The 19,674-nt window shown below is 39.1% G+C and overlaps 1 protein-coding gene across 6 annotated transcripts in view; it reads right to left on the bottom strand.

Moving 5' to 3' along the window:
• LOC142840185 (plastin-3) overlaps positions 1-19,674 on the bottom strand; it is a 92,200-nt gene that overhangs the window by 41,178 nt on the left and 31,348 nt on the right. The window contains exon 1 of one of the 6 annotated variants that reach the window (XM_075956753.1): positions 12,700-12,792. The exons of 4 other annotated variants lie outside the window; for them this stretch is intronic. The gene's annotated coding sequence lies outside the window, so the exon portion shown is untranslated. Of the gene's footprint in view, positions 1-12,699; positions 12,793-19,674 lie in introns of those variants that run through there. One more of the 6 variants, XM_075956751.1, reaches the window with a different exon arrangement.

Below are 19,674 nucleotides of genomic sequence, written 5' to 3'. Positions count from 1 at the left end.
AAAAGCTTGAGAGTTGAGAAAATCCAAAACATGTGGTTGACCTCTGTCTCTTAAAGGCCCTTTCTAGTTTGGGTAGTTTGAATCAGTAATCATTTAAAACATGTCAGTAAGAAAATTTCCAAGCAACATCAAAACCTTATGTAGCTTATTTCATTCATACACTACATATCATTTCTGTTTTAAAAAGAAAATTAGGAATTAAGCCATGACATAAACCACCCCTGCTCACTATCCTTATTCCAGATGGCAGGAATGTACATCTTTCTGTCCCACTTCCTCCCTTTTCAAATCTATCCTTGACAGGCCTTTCAACCCCCTTTTTATCATCATACCATATTTTTAAACTATTTTATTATTCTTTTTGAATTGTGTGTGTGTGTGTGCACGCATGTGCACAATTCAGCAGTGCCTGTAGAGACTAGAAGAAGGTGTCAGTCTCTTGGAGCTCTGGGTATATGCAGTTATGCTGGCCCTCTAACATGGGTACTGGGAATAAAGGTATTGTCTTCTAGAAGTGCATTCTATGCTCCTGGCTGTGGAGACATCTCTTCAGCCTCAGCACCACACCCTATTTCCAATATCTGTTACAGGTCCAGTTTTTGCCTCTGAGGAATTTACAATCTCAGGAGGCAACCAAATAATTGCAATAGGACAGACAATTAATTGCTACAATAAAAGGTATAGATCTCCATTTTGAAGAAGCTTGCAGGCTCTGGAGACAAAGGGTTAGTGTCTTCTCAAGACGGCCAGGGAAACAGTTCCTTTGATCTTCCTATAGAATAAGAAAATGCTGATATCTCAAAGATATTTCAATTTTCTTTCTCTCTTTTGAATATTTCATATAGGTTCTCCCAAAGAAACTAAAAGCATCCCAGACTGGTTTACAAGTGGAACAGAAAATTTGATATGCTTGCTGCATATGGACACTTCTTAAACACTAGTCATGCCCAGCCATTGCTTATCGCCCAATGGCATAGTGTATTCTCGCTGGGCAAGCAATGAAACCATCAATCAGTAGTCTGGTGCTGCTACTTCCTAACTGTATGTCCATGGGTATGTTTATTTCATCTCTGTGAGCCTCCGCTTCTCATTCACAAATAGCACTAATAATACCTGTTTCCCGGGGAACTCTCGTAAAGATTAAAAGTGACATATGTGAAGGCACATTATAAACTACAAAGCATTATACAGCAACTTCAAACCCTCAGTGAAAGAAAGCAGGGAATAAATAACCCCATAAGTAATTGTGAGGGGCTGTAAATATTAGGCATCAGTCTACTAAGACCTTTTAAATGGCATGCATGAAGAGTTGTCTCGTCTCCCTTAATTATTGACTACAGAGTATATAACAAGCCTCCCTCATATATAAAAATTACAAGCCTTCAGTCAAAGTAGTTTAAGAAGGCTGGGCCTAAAGAAAACCTGTCAGCCATATTTTACCTATGACTCAATATAGGCTCTTTCATAAGGCCAACTTCTAATATAGTTCTTGGGGGAGCCTAGGCAGTTTGGATGCTCACCTTACTAGACCTGGATGAAGGTGGGTGGTCCTTGGACTTCCCACAGGTCAGGGAACCCTGATTGCTGATGAGGGAGGGGGACTTGATGGGGGAAGGGGAGGGAAATGGGAGGCGGTGGCGGGGAGGAGGCAGAAATCTTTAATAAATTCATTAATAAAAAAAAAGAACTTGAAGTGCAGGCAAGTGATACATTTTAAAAATAAAAATAATTTTAGTTTAAACATTTCAAAATCATCCACAGCTTCTTAATATTGTTGCGTTCCTCCTCATTTGCATTTTCTCTTGAGCAATAATGCAAAAGAAATGTTAAAGTGTTAAGACTAAGATTCAAGTTTCAATTCAATTTCACATTGTAAGATTGCCAGGGCTCTCAAAACGTCTTTTTTTTGCCCCCCTAAGTCTGAAGTCGGTCTTACCACAAAAGTGAACTGAACTCTGTTTACATAACACGAAAGATAACTAATATTCAAAGATCAGAATTTCCCTCCATTTCATTTCAGCAAATGGAATACCAGTCAAGGATAAAAGAAAAGCCCTTTGTTCTGCCTGGGTTCTGTTTTTTTGTTTTTTTTCCTTGCTCCGTCTGCCTGATTCTTCTGTAAAGAGAAAGCAGCCAGGAATTTAAAAAAAAAAAAAAAAAAGCAACCTCTCTTTCCTAAACATCCGAGACACTCGAAAACAGATTTTTCAACTCAGGGAATAAAACAAAAAAAAATAAAAGCTTGTTTGTTTGTTTTTTTCATAAAAGGATATGGTGTGCAACTGGGTATGAATTCAGGGCGTCACCCAGAGAGAATCTTATGCCTATGAAGTCATCCCTAATTACAGCGTTTGACTAACAATACAGCAATTATGAAAGCACTCCACTGGCTCATTTAACTATACAGAAACCCTGAACACAAATCCTTGCTGAGAATGTTTTACCTGAAACTATTACTCAAAATGTGAAAGCTGTTTGAGGGAGAAAAAGGAAGTTCCTGATTTCTTTTCCTCAGGCGCTCACCTTTAGAATATAGCCTTACTAATGTGTCATTCTGTACCAAGGCTGACTCAGGAGGAAGGGTGCCACATTCAGGAACTCCTTAATGGTTTACACACACACACACACACACACACACACACACACACACACACACTTCCTTTCCAATTAGACTGAGCAAATAAAGGCTAAAATGGGATATGGCTGGACTTGTGTTAGAGGGCCTGACAATCAAGTGTCCCAAGTTTCATTCCCCAAACAGCAGAAAACAAATTGATCACCACCCAAGCAACCCATGGGGTATTCTAGGGTTAGGGTTAGGGTTAGACTTTGTTCCCATAATTTACTCGTAAATTATGCAAAATGGAATTGGGAAAGATGTTGATTAGTTACAAGATTGCACAGTACACCGCTTAAAATTCCCGAAGAAAGCATTAAAGGGTGAAGAAAACACGGAAGAATCTACTATTTTGTTATAAAGAGGAGGAAAACCTAAGGATGTGGCCATCATTGTGGGCAAACAATTCAAGAGCAGGCAACAAAAAAAAAGAGGATATTATTTGTCACCTTCTACCATTCAAAACAGGCAGTGCTTTGGAACGCCCACACTTCACATTCCTACCTGTACCAACAGAAACTGCCACCCTGCCTCCTCCTCAGTTAGGTAAACCAACAGCATCAGTCACAAGGTTGGACGGGTGTGTGCCATTCTGGGGCTAAAGCTCACCTCTTCCTGCGATTACTCAAACTCCAGTGCCGTATTTCCTAATGACTTTGGAAGAATTCCACCCGAATATCTAGCACGTTCAAGCCTTACTCATCTGCACATATCAAGCCTTCTTCATAGAAGGCTTAATTAATATACACTCGGCAGTGTGTCAAGTGCCACAGATAGAAAAATTAAGACCCTCAAGCCTTTTTTCTCTAGAAGAGCTTATTGTCCACTAAGGGAAACAGATAGCAACTCAAAGGCATTATACTAGAGCTATCACAGTCATTTGTGCTGAGTGATGTATGTCAGGAAACATTTTCTATGAATCTGATGTGACCTTTATCTTCTAGCGTTAGTGTCAGAAAGAGAAGATGCTGTCTGGGGCTGGGAAAATACAGGATGGCTGGGGGAAAGCCTAGGGTTACTGGCGAGACACAATTACATAAGGTCAGAGACCAGCTGAGATGTAACCAAGGGAATGAGGATTGTTAGCAAGAGTAATTCCATTTGGCCTCACTGCCAATCCCTCCCCTTCTTTTCTCAGTACTATCAATTCCCAGGGCCTCAAGCATGCTAAGCAGATGCTCCACCAGCGAGCCACATCCCTGGCCTCATTCCCCACCACCAACTCTCCTTTCTGTTATACCAGGCCTCATTTCCAATTCCTCCTCAGCCTCTAGGTAACTACATTTGATACTACTGGTTACCCCCAAAGTTTATTCTTTATGGGTGAGTCAGTCAAACTTTGAGATTCTTCCATCAAAGCCTTTTATCATTTCAGGTGTAATCAGTTGGAGAAGTTTCAGTAGTCTCTCTCCTTGCTAACAGGGTTTGTAATATAACCCAGGCTGGCATTGAATTTGCCATCTTCCAGCCTCTGTCTCTAGGATGCTTTAATTACCAGCATGCACCACCATGCCCAAGTAACATTTATCTATTCATCTGTCTATCTATCTATCTATCTATCTATCTATCTATCTATCTATCTATTTTTAGGAAATATAGTTACCATAAGAATAGCATTTAATACTCTTTGACGGAAATGTCTATAGCTCATTCTCATTGACCATTATCACATCTCATTGGCATCTGCCCAACCTCTATCACAGTACTTGAGAAATATGGAATAATATTTTAAATGAAATGTCAGCACGTCCTTGTAAGTTTCTACTTTAGATCCATAACTGCATAGAATTTATTTACTGTGGGATAAGCTACTTGTTTCATATTCAAAATTTATAAAAATGGAAGTTATTTCTCAGAAAAATCTCCATAAGCTTGGTAGTATTACTATTGAAATTAAAAATTATTTTGTTTCATTTGTATGTGTGTTATTCACATTGAACAGAGGAACTGGCTTTAGATAAGCTTGGTCACTTCAAAGACACACAGCAAGAAAGAGGTGAACCAAGTCTCAAACCCCAGACCTGTCAATATTCTCCATCAGTATCTGGTGGAGCCCCTCAACAACTTACTGAAGGGTAAAAATAGAACTTATTCATGACTGTATTCCCTATAGCATGGACACAGTACATTTAATTCTTTTTGTATTCAAAAAATAGCCTGTAACTAGCATCGGCAACCATTTGATTTTGCCTGCCCCCAAATTCACCAAGATATAATTGCTTGTGCCTAAATTAATTTTCTAACATCTGCTTGGCATTTTAGGTCGTCCTTCATAGTTTTATGTCTATTTCAATAACCTTCTGCACATGTTTTTCTTTCTCTAATTTTGAGACAAGGTGTCACTATGCAGCCCTGGCTGTCTGGAAGTGGTAATCTTCCCTCCTAAGTTTCCCCAGTGTTGGGATTATAGGTGTTTGCCACAATGTCCCAGCTTTGAAAACATCTTTTGATCCATAGCTCTCCTTCTGACCACTCCACCTTAACTCCCACGCCACTACCCTGGTTTCGCTCTGGCCTTTCCTCTGAAGACTTCTTCCCTCGACATCTATTTTTCACACCTCTCTCTCTCTCTCTCTCTCTCTCTCTCTCTCTCTTTCTCTCTCTCTCTCTCTCTCTCTCTCTCTCTCTCTCTCTCTCTCTCTCTCTCTCTCTCTCTCTCTCTCTCTCTCTCTCTCTGCTTTTCCTTTCCTCCCTGACTCATTTGGTTACTGTCAACCTCCAAGTTTCTACAGGTGCCTTTTCTTCCCCAAAAGCCTGATGCCCAATGCTCTATCTCCCTCTTATCTCTCTTTTCAGATCACACAGATTTTAGAATCCTACCACAAAGTTCAGCAATTTGATGACAGACTTCCTCTTTAGTTACATTAAGTGGGGGACAATATGGCCGGGGTGTCTATCATCCTATTTGATTCCATTAATCAGCCTCCTCCAAGTCTCAAGTATGACCCAAAATATTTTTTGTCAGTGAAGCAGAATCATTATTTAACTAAATGTTGGTCAAATTCCTCACTCTGTAGGTCTTATTTTAAGGTAGCTTATTTCTGGAGACTGGAATAGAAACTTATTTCCCATGTATACTGCAACCATTGCTTGCTTAATGCTGGATACACAGACGTAGTATCAAAAATGCTGCAGCTAGCTGTAATTTTTCAAGGTTAATGAAAACTCCCAGTATGCCCAATAACCAATAATCATAAAAATTACAAAATATAAGCTAAATCATTAGGATTCTGGTACATTTTTCTTTGAGATGGGGTCTTAGGGCATCCCAGGCTGGCTCAAACTTACCATGTAGTAGAGAATGATCTTCAACTTCTGATTCTCTTGCTTTCACCTCCAAAGTGTTCAGAATACAAATGTGTACTACCAGGCCCAGTTTATGGAGTGCTGGTGGTTGAACCCAATGTCCTAAGTATATATACACTAGCAAGTACTTTACTAACTGAGCCCAGCTCAGATTCTATTATTTTATCATCTAAATTGTTTCAGATGTGTGGCAAGTGATCTAAACCAGTTATAAAACTTTGCCTAAGACACAGTGCTACACATCAAATGTAAAATTAAAACAACATATGGGGCAGGGTAGTGGTGGCACACTCTTTTAATCCCAGAACTTGGGAGGCAGAGGCAGGCAGATGTCTGTGAGTTCAAGGGCAGCCTGGTCAACAAAGCAAGTTCCCGGAAAGGCTCCAAAGCTACACAGAGAAACCTTGTCTCGAAAAACACAACAAAAATAAAACAAAACAAAAAAAACCACATATAGGAAGAAAAGTAATCAATTGTTCCAACTACCCAATAAACTGCTTTTCAGAACTTTGGGCTCATAGCCAGAAGAACCTATGGAAGATAATTCAAAAGCTCTTAGCAAATATGATCATGCTATTGAGAAATATAAATTTTGGCAGAAAACATATATGAGTCCCTCTAGCTAATTCTATCTTGTTCCCATTGGCTAAAGTATAAAGGAGTCACTTACATTTTAACTGAAATGAGAAATTCTGTGATTTTATAAAATATTTAGAATATAGGGCTGGAGAAATGGCTCAGCAATTAAGAGCACTTGCTGTCCTTTCAGAGGACCTGGGTTTGCTTCCCAGTTTTCACATGGCAGCTCATATTCCGAACTCCAACTCTAGGATATTTTTGTTTGTTTGTTTGTTTTTCGAGACAGGGTTTCTCTGTGGCTTTGGTTCCTGTCCTGAAACTAGCTCTTGTAGACCAGGCTGGCCTCGAACTCCCAGAGATCCACCTGTCTCTGCCTCCCGAGTGCTGGGATTAGGATATTTAATGCCCTTTGCTGGCCTCCTCAGGAACCAGCCATGCATGTCATGCACAGATATACATGCAGGCATAACACTCCTACACATAAAATGAAAATAAAAAATTAAATCATAAAATATTAAAAACATATACAGAATCTAGACAACAGGCTGAGCAAAGACTATACAGAGCATGCCTTTTCCAAAACATTGAGCTCAAATAGCCTTTGACTATAAAATAATTTTATAGGGTCCATCGGTAGAGCTCAGGGGTAAAGAGGCCCTAGCAACAAAAAATAAGTAAAATAATAATATAGTACACAAACACTTTTCCTGCTGTACACTCATTCCTATATGTGAAACTCTTTGGTGTAACAGTATTACACATAGCTTAATTTTTTGAAATCAAGACTCTCCAAGGCTCAGTGCTATGAACAGCCTTCCTTTTGTATTGACTTTAATAACTCAGCCTTAAGGTAAATATACGCAAACAATTGTGTATCTATATGGTCATTTTTGCTTTTTTATTTATTTTATTGAGCTATACATTTTTTTCTCTGCTCCCTGCCCTTCTTCCCCCATGCTCTTCTACTTCTACCCTTTTCCAAGGTCCCCATGCTCCCAATTTACTCTGGAGATCTTGTCTTTTTCTACTTCCCATATAGATTAGATCCATGTATGTCTCTCTTAGTATCCTCATTGTTGTCTAAATTCTCTGGGATTATGGTTTGTAAGCTGGTTTTCCTTACTTTATGTTTAAAAAACACTTATGAGTGAGTACATATGATAATTGTCTTTTTTGGGTCTGGGTTGCCTCACTCAATATGATGTTTTCCAGCTCCATCCATTTGCCTGCAAATTTCAAGATGTCATTATTGTTTTCTGCTGTGTAGTACTCCATTGTGTAAATGTACCACATTTTCCTTATCCATTCTTTGGTCGAGGGGCATTTAGGTTGTTTTCAGGTTCTGGCTATGACAAACAATGCTGCTATGAACATAGTTAAGCACATGTCCTTGTGGCACGATTGAGCATCCTTTGGATATATATCCAAAAGTGGTATTGCTGGGCCTTGAGGAAGGTTGTTTCCCAATTTTCTGAGAAATCACTATACCAATATCCAAAGGGGCTGTACCACCTTTCACTCCCACCAGCAATGCAGGAGTGTTCCTTTTGATACAGTCAACAAGATAAAATGGCAGCCTACAGAATGGGAAAAGATCTTCACCAACCCTACATCAGACAGAGGTCTGATCTCCAAAATATACTCAAGAAATTGGTCATCCAAAGAACAAATAATCCAATTTAAAAAAAATGGAGTACAGACCTAAACAGAAAACACTCAACAGAGAATTCTGAAATAGTTAATTTGTTTTAAAAAGATTTGTGTGTGTGTGTGTGTGCACGCACATGGAAGAAGGAGCTGATGGATCCCACTACTACAGCTGGAGTTACAGGTGCATAGCAGCTGCGTAATGTGGGTCCTAGAAATAGACCCTATATCCTCTATAAGAGCAGCATATGTTCTCAACTACTGAGACACCTTTCCAGTCCCTCTTCTTGTTCATTCTAGTTAACGTAACATAGGCTATGTGGCGTAGAACTATAATCCCACGCACTTGGAAAGTTAAGGCTAGATGATTCTAAGTTCAACACCAATTGGGGCAACATAACAAGCTATGTTTCACAATAAAAAGTAAAGAAGAGATGGAGATATGGTCCAGCGATAGTGTGCTGGCCTAACATTCATGAGACCCTAGATTCAATCAGCTGTACCACCAAATGACACATGAATGACAGTATAGAAAAATATGTCAGATAGATAGTATAGTTCAGGGACACTTGTGACATAACTTAAAAAGTCTTATTACTTGGGACTGGAGATATGTCTCAGCAGTTAGGAATACTGGTTGCTTTTGTAAAGGACCTGGATTTGTTTCCCAGCAACCCACTGCAGATCAAAGGTGTCTATAATTCTAGTTCCAGAAAATCTGACATCCTCTTCTGGCCCCCAAGGGCACTGGATTCATGTAGTGCACAAACATATGTGCAAGCAAAATATGAATACACACATAATAAAAAATACATATTTCTAATGTTAATTTTATTGTGCCTACATGTATGTCTGTGTGCCACATGCATACAGTGGCCATAAGAGGGCACTGGTTCCCCTGGAACTGGAGTTACAGATGGTTAGAGTAGCCATGTGGGTTCTGGAAACTGAACCAAGGCTCTCTGGAAGACCACAAGTGCTCTTAACCACTGAACCATATCCCCAGCCCCAAATAATTACATCTTAACAAGAGTAAGTCCTTTACCCCCTTACAAAGTATGCTTTCATTTCCAAATCAAATGATACTGACTGGAAGACTTTTGCTGAAGGCTTCCTCTACCCTTTGGTCTGTCCCACGACCTTGCTTCCTTTAACTAAAATTTTAACTTAGATGTATCTAAAACCTTTAGGGAAACTTAAACATCCATATTCTGTGAATAGTAAAGAAGATGTGGCTGTTTTTGCATGACCCCAGAAGATGAACAAATGACCTGTAAAGGTTTCTGAGAAGGACAAGAGAGCAGAGATGGCCATTTTGTGAAAACTCATATACAGATTTAGTCTAAGCTGTTTTTGCCCACTTTTTATTTCCTTAATATTGGCAACCAGCTAAACCTTCCTAAGTTTGTTTTTTTTTATGTGTTTTTTTAATTTAGCAGTAAGGACTCCTGTAGCCTAGGCTAGCCTCAAATTCACTGTGTATTGAAGATGGCTCAGAATTTCTGATCCTCCTGCCTCTGCTTACCAAATGCTGTGATCACAGATATAGACAACCATGCCTAGACCTCAGATTATTTGTTTGAATGATTTTAAAGGAGATAGATCACACAATCATAGTTGTTAGCCAGTAACCCCCTCCCTAAAATTCTGTAAGCTACTCTACCCCACGCACACAGTGTGGTGACTACCTTCTGCCTTCTATGTCTCCTCTGCTCATCTGTGAGTTCCTGGAAAACACAGATGATATCACCTATGATTTTGTATCTTGGCTCACAAGTACCCACCAAATGCTGCTTGAAAACATAAGAATTGATGGTGGTGAGTTGGGTGATTGAGCAGACCTACCTATCTATCAGGCAGGCTATCTAATTATCTTGCGTGGTTTACAAAATGCATGTTCTTGAGCTGAGCATGGTGATACCTATAATTACAGAACTTGTGAGTGTAAGGCAAGTGGATTGTGAATCCCAGGACATCTTGAGCTGCGCAGAAAGTTCAAAGACAGGCTAGGCGACATAAGGAAACCCTGTCTAAAAAAGGAAACAAAGTATCCCAGAACAAACAATGCTAAACTAGTCACGCTCAGGGTGTACATTAGGGGTAGAGTGCTTCTCTAGCACGATGGGCTCAGTCCTTACAGTCGTCAGTGCCAATAAACAAGAGAATGAATGATTAAATAAACAAAAAAGGTTGTAAACATTATTAGAGAAAACTGAAATAATTAAAACCTAAGACCATAACAAACTCACATTCTTTACATGCACTTGGCCTGTGATCATGTTTTCCTTATTTACACTGGTTTCATACTTCAAGCTACTACAGAACTCCTCAAGATGTTTGCACCCTATTCTTTGAATGTAACTGAAAGTCAAACACAAAGGAGTTTAGGAACAGTTTCTCCTGGCTTTTGCCATATAAGCAGACATTTCACCCTTATAATATGGTAAATGCATGGATCATGTTTTGACAGGCTTGTCATTCATAGGTAAAACTGGATGGATGTTTACAAGTAGACATAGGTAGGTGGTTAAAAATAGCTCATTATACTTCAAGTTTTGTGCTATTAGCACTTTCTATATGTAAAATCTGGAGAAAACAGCCAGGCATGGTGGTGGTACAAGCCTTTAATCCCAGCACTCGGGGGTTGGGGCACAGGCAGGTGGATCTTTGTGAGTTTTGAGACCCAGCCTGTTCTACAAGAGCTAGTTCCAGGACAGGCTCCAAAGCTACAGAGAGACCCTGTCTCAAAAAACCAAAAAAGAAAAAAGAAAAAAAAGAGAAAGAAAGAAAGAAAGAAAGAAAGAAAGAAAGAAAAAAAAAAGAAAGAAAGAAAGAAATTCATCTTTTGAAAGTATTTCTACTCTATTCTAAGACAGTATAAGCTAGATCCTAATTGATCTTTTTCAGTACCAATGTGTATGAGTCACTCAAATCCCAAAGGGTGCCCAACTCTGTGTCATTTCCTGTAGGAATCAAACACTTCCATTTAAAGTAAAAGTTTCCTTTCACCTTTGGCGCTTAATAAACCCAGATTTAAGTAGCAATGGCTACTTAAAAAGAAGTCACTAACTGTTCCAATAACAGCAATGTTCGACTTAACGTACATTGAAGCCATTCTTTAAATGCTTGCTGCAGAAAAATTTTATAGGTTTTTAATGCAAGTCATAATAATGATTTAAATATGTCAAGCTCAAAAGACTCCACCCAGAGGGAGGAAAGAGATAGGAGAAATTATCTTGTAATCTCAAAAAAAAGTAATAAAAAAGACTTAACTGATGTAACTCCATTTTTATCCTATTGGTTTACCAAACCAATGTGTACAGTAGACATACCTCCTTTGAAAGCATTCATTCCTTTTGCATTTCTCCAGCAATTTTTACACCTCCTACCCATAAATTGTGTAAAAATCATGCTGTTGCTCATGAAATGAATTGTCCTTCATCTCTGAGGTGTCTCTAGCCTCCTGTCCTGTGAAAATGAACATGTTTAAAAAATCAAGGCTGATCTCCTGGGATTTATGTTTGTACATATGTGTGTGTGCAATATCAGAGTAGCTAACATGTTCTAATTCAAAACAAAAATACTACTAAGTCCTATCACCTATCACATAGAAGTCACCAGATACACAGTTCCAGCTCCCTCTTCTATCAGCAGGTTGTAACATAAGGGAGACCTGCTTGTTGGGGTTTCTGTCCCCCCCGGTACCCCACAGCCAGCAAGCCCCAAAGAAAATCACAATCGGCCACTAAAAGTGCCTGCCTCAGTATCATATACCTTCCCAATTCAAAGACTGTACTCGAGCTGTAAACACTAGACTCCTGTCTCATACTACATAGGTGATGCTTCATTCAGAGTTGCGATTATCCTGTGACTAGCTATAATTCTTTCTGTAAGAAACTTGGAGAAATAAGCCTTTTAAGAGCCTCTGCTTTGTATGATTGAAAACCCTGATGGCAAGATGAGCACTGTGAGTGACCGCCACTGCTTCGTTACAGTAACACCACCTATCTAAATCGTGCCTTTTGTGAATTTCAAACGTCAGGACAGCTGGTTGACATAAAGCCACTTTGTAAGAACAGAGATACCAATCTCATCATGGCATGTTCTAGCATGACAAGCCACCTCAACTTTCGTTACAAAATACAAAACCCAAAAGCCTTTAACAAGAATCAAAAGCATCTGAAATCTCATTTCTTCTCTCTTCCACTCAAAAAGCCACAGATAATAACTTCTACTGATTAAACATTGAAGCATCGGACTTGACAAGTAAAGATTATGTAAGTAGAACTTCAAAAGCAAAATGTAAAAAAGAGAACATTCCCTACATTGAAAGAAAGAGAGAAAACAACAGAATATACATAGTAGAGGTTAAATTCATAGATTTCTTAAAACAAACAAATTTGACTATACTTAAACAAAATTTTAAAAGTGATTACAGTGCTTCAACTAAGAACAAAATAAGAATTTTATATTTTTACAAAGTCAAGCTTGGCTTAAATATTCAGTAACCTAAAAGTTAGCACCTACAAAAATTCTATGAAAATAGTTACCCTTTCCGACGGGAGCAAACCTGTTTTGTCTCCTGAAGCACTCACTAATAGGACCGTCTCCCACGCCCAGAACTTGAAATCTGGAAACCCAACATTCTTCTTACAATTGCATCTTTAAAGAGCAAGTCACAACACTTCCTGCTAGCAAATGAACACCCTGACAAAGGAATGATACAATACTTACGAATCTCCTTCCTGGATGCCTGGCAGTCCTTTGCCAGAGGTTGAATAAATTCAAACTTAAGCACAACCTTCAGAGAAAACTTTATGCTTTCATTTTGACTCCACTTTTAAATCCAGACAGGGAACCAAGGGAATTGCAAGTTGGTTCAGGTCAAACAGCTACAACCCTTATATACCTATTTAGAGTTTGGGCAGTAGCCAAGTAACCTGCTTATTTTAGAACACAAAGAACAGCTTCTCCCCAGTGTCCAAGCCACTCATCCACAGTCAAGTACATTACTTGGAAAGGCAAAGTAACTGTCTCGGGACACTTATGCTTTCTATTATTCATTCCAAACCACATCCAAAATTTATACTCCATATTCCAGCTGGTGCAACATTTATTTTACTTCTGGTTCTGTTAGAACACTAAGCTCTGACATGGAACACATTCTAGTGTCTACCAGCACAGTACCACAGAGTAGAGCCGATGCTTGCTGAACTGAGTACTGTTCTATCAAAAAGGCCATCTCACTTTAGTAAAGACTCAGACTGGGTACGAAGCCCAGCTCCACATTTTAATACCTTTACGTGTTCTTGGGCAAGATATGTAAACTCTTTGGCCTGGTTTTCCCAGCCAGGATGATAACGACCACATGTATTTTGAGCTGGAGTGGGGGATCAGACACAGTGCTGACCCGGTATACAAAGACTCTTAGATTCCATCTCTAACACTGTAAACAATAATAATAATAATATGAAATACTTGCTGGGTGTGGCAGTCCACACCTTTAATCCTACCACAGGGGAAAGAGAGGCAGGTGGATCTCTGTGAGTTCAAGGCCAGCCTGCTCTACAGAGCCAGGGCTGTCACAAAGAGAAACCCCGTTTTCAAAAAATAAAACAAAAAATAATAAAAATATTAAATATTCCATATTACAATAGCTATTTATACAGTGTATAGCATTTTAAATGAGTTGGTTTATGCCATAAATGAAGATCATGGTAAATACTAGATGTGGATAGTCACCCTTATTAAAAAAAAAACTTTTTATTTGCACGAGCAATCCAGTACTGACTAGGCTCAGATCACCATTTCTATAGAAGACCCAGCGCAAATTATTAATGTGAGAGGAATTGAATGGAAGCATGGGATCCTTAGATATCTGACAGTCTTGAAGTCTTTGTGGCCCCAAACAGATCACTTAGCCTCCCCGAGTCACGCATCACTATCTGTGAAAATGGAACTAATTCTAAATACCTTTAAAAGGCTGCCTGGGAACATGGGAGTATGCAAGAGTGTCAGCATCCAGCATAGTGTTCAGTAACTGGAGGGTAGTATTGTAATGTGCCAATATAATACTTGTTTACTAATATCTGCTCTTTCTACCATATAAGAAGGAAATAAAATGAGATCACAGATATGCTTGATCTTTCCAAATAATATAAAACCAGCGATGCATCTTAAAATCCATTAGCTTCTGGGCACACAGATGTGACTCACAGCGCATTCACTTGTGAAGAGGAACTGTCACTCGAGAGTCCCCATTAAGAGGCAGACAGCGTTCTGTCCTCATCACTTCCCACTGCCTACGAATACTGGATTACACTTCATTGCCTTAATGGACATGCTTCCATGCATTACAGCACCCACCAAAAAAAACACATAAAATACCAAAAAAAAGAAACACAATCCCAAAGAGACAGAATGTACCGGGAGACGCCAGAGGACATTTTTTTTCGTTCCTTTTTTTCTTTTTTTTTTTTCAGGTATTACAGTTTTTATTTATTTATTAAAGATTTCTGCCTCCTCCCCGCCACCGCCTCCCATTTCCCTCCCCTCCCAATCAAGTCCCCCTCCCTCGTCAGCCCAAAGAGCAGTCAGGGTTCCCTGCCCTGTGGGAAGTCCAAGGACCACCCACCTCCATCCAGGTCTAGTAAGGTGAGCATCCAAACTACCTAGGCTCCCACAAAGTCAGTACATGCAGTAGGATCAAAAACCCATTGCCATTGTTCTTGAGTTCTCAGTAGTCCTTATTGTCCACTATGTTCAGCGAGTCCGGTTTTATCGTTCCTTTTTTGGAGACAGTGTTTCTCTGTCCTAACCCTGGCTGTCCTGGAACTTGATCTGTAGACCAGGCTGGCCTCGAGCTCAGAGATCCACCTGCCTCCGCCTCCTGAGTGCTGGGATTAAAGGTGTGCACCACCTTCACCTTACCTTATTTTTCACCAGCCTTAATTGCTGACTCCCATATGAATTTCTCAACCTTTCAAATTCTCCATTTGCAAAAACAAACCTATCACTATCTCCCCAAGGCCTGTAAGGGTGCCTAGTACTTCTGGAGGAGCTACAAAGCCCCTGGTATTAACTGGAAGAAAAGTGCCTATGCTAGTGTTATTGTATATTTTGCAGGTAAAAATACTGGCACAGAGGTAAGGAGACAGTAGAACAAGACCAGAAATACTGGGTTGGTTTTCCAGCAGAAGCTGTTCATCAGCCACACCAGCTGCCTCAAATCACTTTGATGGATCTGTCCCAATTGCTACATAGCTACCCTTTTCAGATGTGCAACATTAGCACCGGGTGAAGTAGTGTTTTAAACTAACAATGTGCAGCTTGAAAATTGACTGTCTTTTCTCTTTTACAGATGGTTCTAATAGGTTACTTAGAAAGTGTATCTCTGACTTTTTTGGCCATAAGTAAGTGTATATTTTTCCAGCTTTTCAAACTCAAATGCTAATCTCTCTCCTCCCTAACACCCAAGAGGTGCTAGGTTTCATCCCCAGCCCTAGGAAAAAGAAAATGTCAAAGGGAAAAATGCAACAAATAAACAAAAAAAAATCCCAAACAAACTATCTTCATACCTTTCCTAAAAGAAACTTCTTTAGTATTACTAATGCAACCGGGTTTTTTTTTTTATTTCTTTTAGTATGTGGCTCACTTTGTAAATTTCTTTCTCACTCACTATCTGACAGGGGGCTCTATAAGAATAGTTGGGCTGTGGTGAGTTTATCTGTTTGCATGTACCCATTGTGTGACTGTGTGGCTAGAACCTGTTTTTACTACGGGTAATGAAAATTGGCTTGGGAAGAGAAGACGGTGGCCAGGGGTGAAGAATGAGCTTTACATTTGTACAAGCAGGCAAACAGAATGAAAACAAGTTTCATATTGCATTCTCAATTCATCCTGATGAATGGAAAGCCAAGGGAAAGCACGTGCAAATTGTCTCTCAGATCTTACAATGAAAACAATGAGGTTCACACACACCCCTCAGGGTGGAAAAGAAAAATTAAGAGGCACACCCAATAACGTCACAGGAGTTTCATATACATAACAGTGTAATGTGTAGCTAGAAAACAAAATTTAGACCATATTTTTCCAACTTTCACTCAAACGTCATGCTCCCCACCACACCCACTGCTGTGTTATTTTTTTTTTTTCTGCATGTGACTGGTATCAGGGAGGCCCCTCCCACGCTGCTTAATGACGCACCTCGATACAATGATCTAATTTCCTTTTAAGAAACAAGAGATCACCCATTTTGTCACTTAAAAACTAACACAGTGAGTGAAGTATTCATGAACAGAGATGTACCATATAAAACAGGAGCCAATATACCACACAGGAGACTACTATACTACTGTCATTTTTAACCACATTTGAACATTTCAAAAATGCATCCTAGAAGCAGTATTAGGTACACTGACTTCCTGTTGCGCAAACAGGGCTGGTTGTAACACCCAAATGGATCTGCTTTCAGGGATCTTTTTCTTTTTCCTCCCTCCCACCCCGACAGTTCTTGGAATGGAATCTGGGACTTGTATCTGCCATGCAAGTGATTTACACTGATCTATAACAAGGCTCTGTCATTTTTTTCATATTTGGAGAGTTAAAAAAGGCATAACCATGCATCAATTTAAGCATTCTGAGATACCAAAGAATGACAGTCCACCTCCATAAACACAAGCTGCCTCAGATACTTAGTCCATATCCTAATTCACTTTATCTTCTACAGACTTGACCATAGCATTGACACTGGGAATGTAAACACTTTACAGTGTTTCCATAGCTGCTCAGTTGTAAGGCATGTGATATGATGCTAAAAGATAAACAAAACTCACTTGGTGGTCCTGGCCTCTAATTCTGTATCTATTGGGGAGGCTGAGGCAGAAGGATGGCAAATTCAAGGCCTGGAGGGGATATGGAGTAAGTACAAGGGTAGCTTGGCTAACTTACTGAAGACCTTGTCTCAAAATAAACCCTCTTTACTTAGTAGTAGAGGATGTATCTAGTACATACACAGGTCCTAGGCGCAATCCCCAATATTACAAAAGGTTTATATACAAGCAAGCAGGTAAGCAAGCAAGCAAGCAAAGATAAAACAAACGCTACGTGGTGCAGATGCCTCTAATTCTAGTTACTGAGGATGAAGTTAGATGTGAGGGAATGGAAGGGAAATGAGGCAGGAGGATCAGAAGTTTGTGCCAGTCTGGATAATATCTTGTCTCAAAACAACATGGTTGACAGGGCTGGTGAGAAGAGACAGTAGTTCCAAGCATTTGCTGCTATTCCTGAGGACTCCTTTGGTCCTTAGTACCCATGTTGTGCTGTAACTCTAGTTCAGGGGATCTAATGCCTTCTTCTGGCCTCTTGGAGAGTTGAACTCACCTGTACACACTACACACACACACACACACACACATACTTTCATATTTAATGGCAATTTTATTTGTGCAACTACAATGACAAGTCATTTGAAAAATAGTTTCTCTTCTTATATCTCCTTTAGAATCTAACAAATGGTGGCACAAACTATGCAAAGACTTTTAGACATTCTGATGAGTACATATTTTTCCCTCTTCACATGCAAAGTTCACTTAACCCAATCCATTTTCTATTCAGTCCACAGGAAATAGTGTTTTGGTCAATTATATTTAAAGACTAAAAGTATTAGTTGCACATATTATACCATTGTGCTCAGTTCAAACCTAGGTTTACCCAATAAATAAGTAATACACGGATTTTTGTCCCACTAATATAAAAACCACTTTACTGCATGCAGGCCTTCAGATACTTATCTAGTTATATACACACACAAATCTTTTTTTTTTTTAAAAAAAAAAGCAACTAAGGAATGCTGAGAGTGGGCAAAAATATTCTTTCCCAGGGAAGAACACACCAATTATCGTATACCACCAAGTGGTCACCCCTGAAATCATATACATACAAACAAAATTATACATACCAATAATGTTATATTTAAATATTAAGAAACATACACCATTCATGTACATATATATGCAACAATTTAAAAAACAGAGACCATGAATTTGAGAGTAAGACAGAGATATACTGGAAGGGTTGGAGGGAGAAAAAGACATTGGGGAAATGATAACTATACTTTAATTTCAAAAAATAAAAATATTAAACAAAATAAATGATTGTGAATGTAGCTAAGTGGTAGCACATTTGCCTGTCATGTATGAGGCTCTGTGTCCAATCCAAATAGAGGCAGGGGAACAAACATCACAAACAAAACACCAAAGTCAAATGCCTTAACAATGTGACCTTGCAGCTTACACTGATACTATAATTTATTTAAAGTGTGAAGGTGGAAAAATCTACACCATTCAAAGGCCAGAAAGATCAAAGAAAAAAACTTTAATATGAAGCTAATTGTGGGGGGGGGGTAGCTGGATACGGTGCTATAAGCCTGTAAGGCAAGTACTTAGGACAAAGGTTATAGCCTTGTGAATGCAAGGCAAATGCTTTTACACTGACCTACAGCTCCAGCCCCTGGATTTTTTTCACATTTAAGGAGAGAAATGGGACACAAAAATATCTTAATTTTAGAGGACAAACAGTTGGAAGTGTATGGTGGTAGGGCTGGATCTGGCAGGAATTAAAGAAAGAGTTGGGGTAAATATGATCAAAATACATTGTATAAAATTCTCAGAGAATTAATAAGTATCAATTCTTTCATTTCAACATTTCCAGGATAACTCCATGTTACTATAGATTCATTAGCTCTGTTTCAATAATAAAAGAACATGTTCTTAAATAAACCAGGATTCTAACTGTATATTAAATTACATCCCCAATGCACTAAAACTAAAGGTTTAAATAAATCAATCAATACCATCTTCAGATGAGACAGGGTCTTGTCTTAAAGGCTTGCCTCAAACTCATGATACCCCTGTCCCATCCTCCGAAGAGCTGGGATTGCAGCTGTGATTCACCATTATGGACTTTTCTCGGTGCAAAATATAAGTTCTCAGAAAAGTGTTAGCTGTGTTCCACATGGAACAGCTTCCGATTTAAGACATCCGCATTCTCTTCATCACTAATAAAAACATATAAAGAAATAACTTATATGCTCTCCACGTTTCTATCTTGATTGTCTTGGAATCGGAAAGGAAGGGGAGGAGGAGGAAAGGGAGGAAGGAACAGGAAGGGAGGAGTAGGAGTGTGGAAGGAAAGGAAACAACAGCAAAATCCAAGCAACTAAATGGTTCCCTCACCTTTTTGGCTTGGACCTGAAAGCCACAAAGGACTTTCTGATCCATCCATTAAATCAACGTAATCATCATATTAAAATTAGAGCTGGGAAAATGTTAAGATGTAAAAAGCGTAATACCACTCATTGTATGCTACCATATAGCATTTTTAAAAAGCAACTATTATTTTAAAAAGCAAATTGAGATTTATATTTATTTCCTTTTCAATTAAATCCTTTTTATGTTAGTTGCATTCTGAGTGGGACATTTTACCCATATTTTGTTTTATAAAATTATGCACTGATCACTGGGAAA

Source organism: Microtus pennsylvanicus, chromosome X, assembly GCF_037038515.1.
Source record: "Microtus pennsylvanicus isolate mMicPen1 chromosome X, mMicPen1.hap1, whole genome shotgun sequence".
NCBI classification, from domain to species: Eukaryota; Metazoa; Chordata; class Mammalia; order Rodentia; family Cricetidae; genus Microtus; species Microtus pennsylvanicus.
Note: the sequence above shows the minus strand (reverse complement) of the source record. Positions and strands in the feature narration are given on the sequence as shown.